Raw genomic sequence first — 11,002 nt, 5'->3', positions numbered from 1 at the left:
GTTCATTTTAAGTGGCCAAAGCTGCTGAAATCAAAATCGTTGTTCTTATCCATCTTGTGCATTTCAAAGGTGCATACACCTAGGACTTTGAATTAGTAGCACAAAGAGCTTCCATGTGGGTGATTAGTGTGGAATTCTTCTGCCCCCCTTCAGATACCTTACTTTTTATGGAGCATCCACACAACACCATCATCCAGCTATTGTCATTCTCTATTTTCCTGGTGACCCTTCTGCCTTTTGTTGAGACACTTCCAGGCTGTCACTATTTTTGTGTGTGAGAGAGAGAGATTTAATAACAGCATCAAACCAACTTTAATTGCATGACCTGAATTTGTCAGTATGTGATTACGATTACGATGACAATAAAGATATCGTAATCGTAATCACATACTGACAAATTCAGGTCATGCAATTAAAGTTGGTTTGATGCTGTTATGCAGCAAACCTTCTTCCCCACCCCCCAAAAAATTGGTTTTTTAATAAGGTAAACAACAGGAATATGCACCGGAAATTGTGGGATAACAATTGTTTGATGCAGCCTTCTCACAAGCAAATCAGAAAGAATGCTCAGTAAATAGTTAATATCACATAACCTCCCCACAAAATCTGTACAAGCAAAGCAGGCTCAAATCTGGAAGTTATCTTAACGTCTTTCCCCCCAGAAAAATGAAAGTGTTTAAATACAGCAATGGTCTTAGTCACTACTCCATTTTTTTCTAGTCTGAACTATTTATATAATGCATTATGCTGAAGCTTTTAATGTCAAAGTTTTTCAGAGTTTTACATCAGCTGAATTCCGCTGCTGCCACTCACCCCCCCCCCGAATTCCACATAATACTATGTGCACCTCTTTTGTTCTTGATGTACTGTTTTATTGGTATCCATGCTCTGATCCTATTGCAAATGATGCTTTGGTCCAGATATGCTGTGAAGGTGTATGAATTACCGTACATCCTTCCTGAAACCATCTAAATAAGCCAGCTGTAATAGAGATGTCATCTCTGAAAGAACAGCAGCTGCAAAAGATCATTGCTGGTGTATTTGCCAAGTGACAGGCTCTCTGACAATTAACGTAGTTGGGCTGTGCCACCTAATTAATCACATTCATGGAATGAGACAGTACTGCGCAGTTCCAAATTGCTAGCATTTTGTGCTAATATTAAACATCTGAAAGGTCGGCAGGGTAAAAGGGGCCAAAGCAAATACACCCCCTCTCCTAAGAGGACATATAATAAAGAACTCAGTGTGTACAACAGCAGTACAATGTGCTCAGCATTTGTAGAGAACTGTAAGAGTAAACAATGAGTTGCTGTAGCACATTTTGGACTGTGCTAATAGAAACATCCACAACCCCAAAAGTAATATTACATCTCTGCTCAGCAGTGGCAAAGAACATATTTGCAATACTGTATTTAGTTCAGTAAAGGTTCAGAGTTCAAGAAGGCTGCAGACAAACGGGGGAAATGATTCTGTGAGAAGCTGCAAGTGGCAGAATGGATCAACACAACAAAGTTGTCTGGGGAACAGCTGAAGCAACTGGGCATATTTATTTAAGGAGGAAAGAGGAGAAGATTAGATTGCTTGACAGTTGTCAAATATTTAAAGGGATGTCAAAAGGGAGAGGGACAGCATTTGTGCCCCTCTGCAAAATGCCAAACAAAAAAAGGGGAAAAGGAGTGGGTTCATTTACATACATTAGGAAACGTTAGGAATAAAGGGCAGCTCAGCGATGGAATGGATTGCCAGAAAGGTTGCAGAGACTTTTCCTTGAATATAGTCAAATGAAGCCACTGCCCCGCCCCACCCTGTGTGGGGGTTTACTAATGGGTAAAAAGGCTTTCCTGTTAGACAATGCAAATTAAAAGTGATGCAAACTGATGCTGGATAGCTTGGATTTGTGTTGTTGATTTGTTTTTTGATACCTATTTTATATATTATAATTTCTCTATTGATTTGTGCATTTTGATCAATTGTTACATACTGCCATGAGAGCCTTTGGGTCGGAGGGCAAAATACAAATTTTAATAATAAGGAAATAATAGCAAGTCTTTCATTTTGTCAGGCTTGTACACAGGAACATAGGAAGCTCAAGTCCATCGATTCATCTACTTGAGTACTGATTGACAGGCAGCAGCTCTCCAGGGTTTCGGGCAGGCAGTCTCTCCCATTCCTACCTGGGGATTGAACTTGGGACCATCTGCATGCAAGGCAGGTGCTCTTAACACTGATCTACTCCCCTTGTAAATCATTAGCATTCTGAAATGGGCCCTGCAACAAAATGTTGCAGCATGTCCTTGCTTTCTAATTGATGGAGCCATCTTATGTCCTCCCCCAGAGTACTATAAGCTATAAAGGGCTCAGGCAGGCAGGTTTCCTCTGCTGCCTAAGCAGTTTACCATTTTTCTTTTCCAGTTGACACTCAGCATTCTGTGGCTTCTGGAGACCACTAAGTCTGTATTTGACTGTTGGAGAAGGCGAAGATGTGTGCCCTCTTGTGGGGTGGGGGTTGTTGTTTCAAAATGTTCAGCCGAACATGCTGTCCCCTCATTTTGATTCTTGTTAACATTCAGCCACCTAGTTTGCTGATAAAAACTAGGAGTACAGTCCCAGCACTTATGTTCATTCTTCTTGGCAGAACAGCCTTGAGATTTGAGTAGCATGTATACTTTTGATCCAATCTCCCTGCCTGTGTTCTTGCCACTTGGTACTGCAAGGCCAACTTGGGGCTGATTCTCGAAAAGCGTCAGATGAATTTGTCTGCAGAGCAGATCATTTTCAGCTCTAGTATTCACAACTTCCACCCCCACCTATCCATCTGTGTCTCTTTCTCTCACACCCCATCTCAGCTCAAAAAGATTTTAAGATCTTTCTGTTCTCTTGGTCTTTTGCATAGGTCATGGTCTGTGACAGATGAACACAGTTCAGTTGTGGAACTGCTCGTTTTGTGTCATTACGGTAGTTAGTGGTATGCTATGAGCTTCTTGTGTTTGGAGACACAATTTCTCCTCAATAATTACTCTTTTGTTTCACAGTACAGAGAGTTTCCCCTTGGGGCATTGTTTCTGTTGTGAGGGTTATTGCATGTGATTCTTTCCCCAAGACACCAGAGTATGCTGTAATGGACAGAGGGCAAATACATTCCATTTATCTTGTCTCAAAGGGTTAGAACATCGACAAACTACCATCACCTATTGCAGCAGCCATGCATCCTACATTACGGAGGATAATTCTCCATAATGTCCTCTATTTGTCCAGTCCAAGTCAAATTTGAATATAAAGTTCCATAAGAAGGGATAAGGGAGGCATTGCAATTGTCCATCAACTGTTAATCCATTCATTCAGACAAGAGAATGGCTACTGTCCTCCTGCAGCAACATCTTTCCATTTTATGAATTTTTTCTTTTTCTTAAAAAAAAGAGACTCATATTTGTATATTGAAGAGTATGAGCTCCAGCACTGGAGTGCACATTTACCCTGATTATTAGTTTTAAGTGAGGGTTGAATTCTGGGACTATTAGGGGAAAGCTGAAATGCAGAAAAGATGTGCATTCCCTTGATGAACTGAATCAGCCCTTCAACCCGGGTTTTTCTTTTCGAAACACTTTATTCAGAAACTATAAATTATGTAATTGCCCCAATGTGCTCATTTTGTTTGTAATTCAACAATTAGTGGAAAGTGACTGCTGAGGTACAGCCCTTTGAAGCTATTATTGGAAGATGTGAGATTATCTTACACTCCCGTGTGGTTTAGGATAATTATCACATTATTATAGTCATATTAGATTTCTTCAGACTTCACTGGTTCCCCCCCCCTCCACTGCACCCGGCCTTTCTTAATTAGCTAGGTGGGATTTGGTTGCAGCTTACACAGGTCATTTAGATGCCTTGAACCCCCCCCCCCACTCCTTGCCAATGATCAGCTTACCGGCTGCTGTAGCTGAAGAGTGTAATAAGAGGATGAGATCAGAACCTGTGTGCCAGGTGTGATGTTATGGCTCACCTCTCGGTCCTCATCCCTTGGCTCTCAGGACTTGCCTTTCTGCCCTTGGCTCAGATGCATTTCATGTTCCCTTTGAGAACAATCGGTTAGCCTCTTTTCCTCGGATCTGTCGTTACTTAGCAATTCCAGATTTCATCTGAAGGATGGCTTTTAGAATAGGACCTCAGTAATGCAGTGCTTCCACAGTGCCCTTTCGTCTGAGCCCTATATCCTTAAGAACAGCAGAAGTGTCCTGCTGAATCAGGCCAGGGGCACATCTAGCCCAGCACTTTCCTCTCACCGTGACCAACCCAATGCGCCTAAGACTTGACCATTGGCAGCCACGACAAGACACAAGGCACAGAGCTCTTCTCTTAGCACCTAGCACTTTGGAGGGTCCACAGCCATGGCAAGGACCTTTCATCATTTGAGTCAGCAGGTGGAGGATGGGTGGCGTGACCCATCCCTCTTCCGCCCACCCACCCAACCACTCGCCTGGATAGAATTCCTTGTTGCCTAGGGTGACAAAGCAAGTTGCCAGTTACAAGGCTGGGCTTCGGGATCACAGTGCCCTTTTGACACAGCTCTGAAAGACACTGCTGCTCAGTTATATGAGTGCGGAAACAAGACTTGCGCAGCCAGACTAATTATTAATAGTGGATTATGTTTGCTGTTTGAAGGCTATTTTTGTGACCATGGAGGTACAGGTGGTTTGTTTTTGTTTTTTTATTGACATTGAACATAAGCTTCCATTCTAAAAAATGGATGTACCCACTCACTGGAGCCTATCCAGTTCAGTCACTTGATAGCCTGTAACAATATGAGCCTTCAGAATCCATTTTATCACAGTCAATGCATTGTGCATACCAGCTAAGGGCCCTGGAAGGACTTTGCATTGACAATAATGTTTGGGCTTGTGTGTGTGTGCGCGCATGAGTGATGAAAGTGTTAACTGGCCCTGATTTCACAGACTGCCTTTGTAGCTGAAGCCATTAAGAGTGATGTGCCAAAGAAAAGAGTGCTTTAGGACTGAATGCTATGTCCTCCGAATTCTCTCTGTGGTCCGTGAAGATCTCATGAAATAATAATTAGAGCAAAGTCATTCGAAAAGCGGAAGGGTTTAAAAAGGCTTAGCTCATCTTCCCCAGCCTGGTGCCCTCCTCCAGATGTTTTGGATTATAGCTCACAGTTATGCTGATTGAGACTGATGAGAGTTGCAGTTCAAAACCTCTCTAGATGGTTGGAGAAAGCTGGCTTTGTTGAACCTGTCATTTCAGTGAGCCCAGAGCCTTTCTGTCTTACGGCGTTCTAATTTGTTTGAGGCTGCCCAGAGTGGCTGGGGCAGCCCAGTCAGATGGGTGACATTATTATTATTATTATTATTATTATTATTATTCTGAAAGGACTGCTTGGCAGAGCTAGGTCTCAGCTGGACACCTTTACTAAGCTGTGGCGAAAGATCATTAGGAAAGGAATAAAAAACAAAACGGCAAATATCACGATGCCTTTATCCAAATGTATCTGCACTTAGAATACTGTGTGCACTTGCCTGGAAATGGTGCAGAGAAGAGCAGCCCAAATTATCGCCGGGTAGAGCAACTTCTCTTCGAAAAAAGCTTGAAATGTTTGCCACCTTTAGGAAATAAGGCAAGTGATGGGAAACATGAGAGGTGCGTATGCAATCATTCATGGTGTGGAGGAAACACCATGGGAGGAGAAGTTTTTCTTCCTCATAATACTTGAACCCGGTGTCATCCAGTGAGGCTGAACAGTTGAAGCTTTGGAGCAGTCATGGGGAAAGACATCTTCTCTCAGCACGTAGCTGAATTAGGGAATTTGCTGCTACAAGATGTAGTGTGAGAACCACCAGTTTGGATGGCTTCTAAAGGGGGTTAAATAAATTCCTGGTGGATGATGCTACTAGGCATGAGGGCTCTCAAAGGCAGCATGCCTCTGAATACCAGTTGTGGAGAAACACAAGTGAGAGAGTGCTGCTGCACACATGCCCCAGTTTTGGGCTTCTCAGAGTTGGCCACTGGGAACAGGGTGCTGAGATTCCTGCATTGCAGGGAGTTCAACTACATGACCCCTGTGGACCTTTCCAACTCAGTGACTCTAGATAGGCCTCTGGTCTGATCAAAAGGGCTCTTCTTGTGTCCTTAAGCAGCTGGAAAATGTCTATATGTCAGGGCTTTGTTTGCTACCATGAAAATTCTCTTTAGGGATTTCCCCAAAGCTTCGGAGATAGTAGGTGGGTGGGCAGCTGCCATTTCCAGTAAGCCAGGAATGGGGGAGTCACAGGTGATTAATTTGTACTTTTCTTGCCTAGGGCTGTAATTAATGGGTGATCACTGCCTGATTCGAAGCTCAGTTTAATTGGCCTAATCATATCCAACCAAATCCTAATTAATCTGTAATGTGCAATTTAAGAGGTATTTGTTTTCTAAATTACAATCCAGAAAAAGCTTGGAGGTTTGAAATGTACACTCTGTATGATATCAGTTACACCACGACTGGCTGGCTCAGCAAACTGATAATAAGCGATGGAATTTGGTATATCCGAAACATCAGCTCTTCTAACTCTGCCCAAGATGGAAAGTAACTTCTGCTTGCGTTTCATTGCGCCTTCTCTCCAAAATGAGGTTAACAACATTGCCTTTGTTCGTCTTTTCAGGTTTCCTTTATGGAAAGAAACACCTGCTCTGTTTATTTAGTTTTATTCTTAAATTAAGCCCAACCCTTAAACTCAAATTAAAAGATACATTATGTAGCTTTTCTATGTCAGCTGTGCTGATGATATTATTGTTGTTGTTGTTGTTGTTGTTAGTATTATTATTAGGATTTGTTACTTACCCATCACCATAACCCAGTGTAGGTTGTAGTAACTAAAAATATGGTATTGAAAACAGTTCACAACAAATTAAACACCATCAGAAGAATAGGGCAGGCCCTTAAAAAACTTTCTTACGTGTCAAAGCTCAGCGTAAAGAGGTGACTCCCAGATCCTTTATGTACCTTTAGGTTGCTATAGTCTTGTTTAATCCAGATGTTTCCAGTGAGATCACAGAGTAAGCAGCATGAGAATTGTAGGGTCAATTGCTTTTGGATACTGCATGTATTCCAGTGAACTTATACTCTGGTTTTTATTACTAACCAAAAATGCTACCACAGAATAAATATGATGGAAAGGACATTGTGAAACTCATTTGGAATATAATTAGTACCAGATTTCCACCATTATTCATTTGAAATATTTGTACACTTTAATTTGCTTCTCTCTAAAGTGTAACACCCTGCTGAATAATCCAATTAATTATTGCAACAGTTTACTAAACCCAACAAAGAATTCACATTTATAAAAAATCAGCAAGCATTTCAAAACATCTATCAATATCTATCATACGCTAACAGCACAATCAACAGAAATGAGTCTATTGAAATCAGTTGGGCTTGCTGACCCATTAAGATGCCATATGCAGATCAACCCCCACATTAAGGAAATGCTGAGTTCAGCAAATTGTAATGAAAGAATACTAGCATTCTTGTATGATTAAAGGTGAAGACAAATGCAATATTCCTGAAGCAGAGGGCCCAATCTGGGACACATAAACACACATACTTCTCTCTAGGGCTCAGATCTGAAAAAATGGTTTTGTGAGTTTGCAACAGATGCTGGCTGTACACAGCACTGATTAGTTAACAGTCAAAATGGAACTAAGAAACTTTCCTCCCCTCCCCCCACATCACCAATCACGGGAGCAGTATTTCACTTTAAAAAATGTTCCACATTTAAAATAACAATATAATGAAAAAATATACACGCAGCCCCTTTGAACACAGATGCAGCACCATTGAAACAACAAGCACGATGAGTGTCGCAACCCCAGAGTCGTCTGCAACTGGACCTAATGGTCAGGGGTCCCTTTACCTTTTTAAGCAGTAACACCACCAGGGCACCAGCTCAGGCAGATGGGAAAAGCCAGGGTGAAGGGGAAATGGCTGGAAGACGCTGCTGATGCCCCCTGGAATCTGCCATCTGAGGCACCCACTTCACTCAACCTACTAGAAGGGCAGGCTGTGTGAGTGCTTGTGGGTGTCTGAGCAATAAAGCGAAACATTGACGGCACAACTTTGATACTGCTAGCGAAACAGATATAGACAACAACAATCCCTTTGCCCTTCTTCCTGTGCTCTCAAATTATTTTCATGAATCATGGCCCCTCATGCAGTTTCAAATTGTCAAACCGCCTTGAACACCTCGGCAGAAAGGCAATACAGTGGTACCTCGGGTTAAGTACTTAATTCGTTCCGGAGGTCTGTTCTTAACCTGAAACTGTTCTTAACCTGAAGTACCACTTTAGCTAATGAGGCCTCCTGCTGCCGCCACGCCGCCGGAGCATGATTTCTGTTCTCATCCTGAAGCAAAGTTCTGAACCCGAGGTACTATTTCTGGGTTAGCGGAGTCTGTAACCTGAAGCGTATGTAACCCAAGGTACCACTGTACATAAATTCATTCATTCAGTCAATCAATTTCCTGTACAAACATCAGTTCTGCATTAAAGAATTGCATGCACACCTTTGTGTGCTGGGAGCACACGTGTTTCTGTTGTGCCACACAGACCCACATTCGGAAGCCTCAGAGGAAGGCAGCAGCACCATGTCAAGATCTCCCACCCTTGGCATGCTGGACATGCTGCAGTATCACCAGCACATTGCGCATTGTCCTTTCCCATCCCGCTCAGTGGTGTGCATTGGATGTTGGCAGAGAGACACACAACGTGGTAAGGTTATAGCTCTGCCTAAAGATGATGGGGACATGCATGGACAAAGTCAATCCACAGCTGTCAGTTTTGACAGGAGCCCTGTGTTGAATGTAGCATGTCATTCCATGCTGGGAAACAGCCCTATGGGGCCATGGCTCAGCGACAGAGTATCTGCTTTGCATGCAGAAGGTTGCAAATTCAATCCCCACCTAGCATCTCCAGGTAGAGAAGCAAATGTCCCCAGTCTGAAATCTTGCAGAGTTGCGGCCAGTGAGTGTAGACAATACTGGGCTAGATCTAAGGGTCTAAGGCTGTTTCCTATACAGTGGTACCTTGGGTTAAGTACTTAATTCGAACTTGAAACTGTTCTTAACCTGAAGCACCACTTTAGCTAATGGGGCCTCCTGCTGCCGCCACACCGCTGGAGCACAATTTCTATTCTCATCCTGAAGCAAAGTTCTTAACCTGAAGCACTATTTCTGGGTTAGCGGAGTCTGTAACCTGAAGCGTATGTAACACGAGGTACCACTGTATTCCTATGGTTGAGCTTATTTCAACGGTGAGCTGGACTCCAGTCCTTCAGTCACCAATAGCCCAGAGTTTTTGATGGGATTTGCTCATCCACGACTGCACAACCTAAATCAGCAACAAATTAGCATTGCATCCACCTCTTGCGTAAGCCAGGAAACAAATACGGGCCAAGGAAATGTGGGTTCTCTCCACACATTTGTTTGCGTTTGGCCTTTGGACCTCCATGCCATCGGATCGGAATTGCCTGAATGCAGATCCTCCTGGGAACTGATGAAAGCACCGAGGGAAATGCCAAGAGGACAGAATGAACGCTGTCACCATTTGTCCAAGAATGACATTTTCTTCTGCACTTCATTTGTTTGATTTATCCCTTCTCCGCTGCTCTTCCTGCTCCAGGCTTTCTTCCGCTTTCTATTATTAGTGCAGCGTTGCTTGTGTTACATAACCAGGCAGATCGTCCTGACTTGCATATAGTCATTTTCTGCAAATATCTTGACATGCACCAAACGGAGCTAGAATGCTAAATAAAGAGGACTTCATAAATCACTCTGAGTAACAATAGAGCTCTACTCATAAAGTCAGCATTGGAACAGGAGCAGTAATAGATATTCAATTGATCACGGTCATGCACAAAGGATACAGGGGGCACTGTGTAGTGGTTAGTGCAAGGGGGTGTTTGTTTGTTTGTTTGTTGAATGACTTATTTTAAAAAAACAAAACAGCCACCTCTGCTAGCTAGCAAAGGGCAAGTCAGTGAATTTATCCATAAGATAACACCGATCCACTTTGATGGGCAATGGTGCTAAGGGTTGCGTCAATATCACTTTGTCACTGATGCGCACGCTCCCGTCTTGAGATGCAGGCTGATATCACCCTGCAGGAAAGCACGGTATGCCACATCTTCTACTAATCAAGATTATTGATTAACTTTCAGAGATTTCATAAACATGCATTTAAACCAGAGAATTATGCATGGGCATATAACATTGCCTGATGTCTCTGTCACCTGTGACATAAGCAATTATGTTGAAAGCAAGGATAGATAAATCACAATATTATTGGTTCATGTCACTTTTGCATGTATCTCCTGACAAGTCCATTCCATCCTGATTCCACATTTATTAATTTTAACACACAGTTTCTGATGGTTAGGTCACTAAGATACTATTCTTGCCTTACAGAAAACATCCCCATATAGACTCAGTTGTCCTTTCCCCTAAATTCAGGTTTATCAACCCCAGAACTTGCAGTTCCTATTCCTCCTTCAAGCAGCCTGAATTCTCGAAAGTATTTCAAAATGCCTTGTGAACCCCAGGGTGAGCAATCCCAGGACTTATATGAACCATATTCTAGTGGGAAGAAATAGGGGGCTGTTAGTCACTGTTATGCTAGAAAGGAGCCAGAACAATAAATTCTACATCCATTAAGCCTGTCCTGCATCCAGATCTTACTCCTTTTGATTCCCACCAAGACCTTCTTACTGCTCCCATTTAATGACCCCAGCCAACTTTTCTTGCTTTCATTCATTTATTCAGATGATTTATACGCCACCCTTTGCACACGTGGTAGGTGGCTTAGGCAACCAGATGAAAAGCCATGAAACAGCACAATCCTTTAAAAACATCTGAACAAGAAATCACAAAAAAAACCAAATCCTAATAGCTACGAGGTCTTTTTGTTTGATAGCTCCACCTCTCTAGTGAAACTGGGATTGTTTGAACTGCACATC

Source organism: Podarcis melisellensis (assembly GCF_964234715.1).
Source record: "Podarcis melisellensis genome assembly, chromosome: 2".
NCBI lineage: Eukaryota > Metazoa > Chordata > Lepidosauria > Squamata > Lacertidae > Podarcis > Podarcis melisellensis.
Note: the sequence above shows the minus strand (reverse complement) of the source record.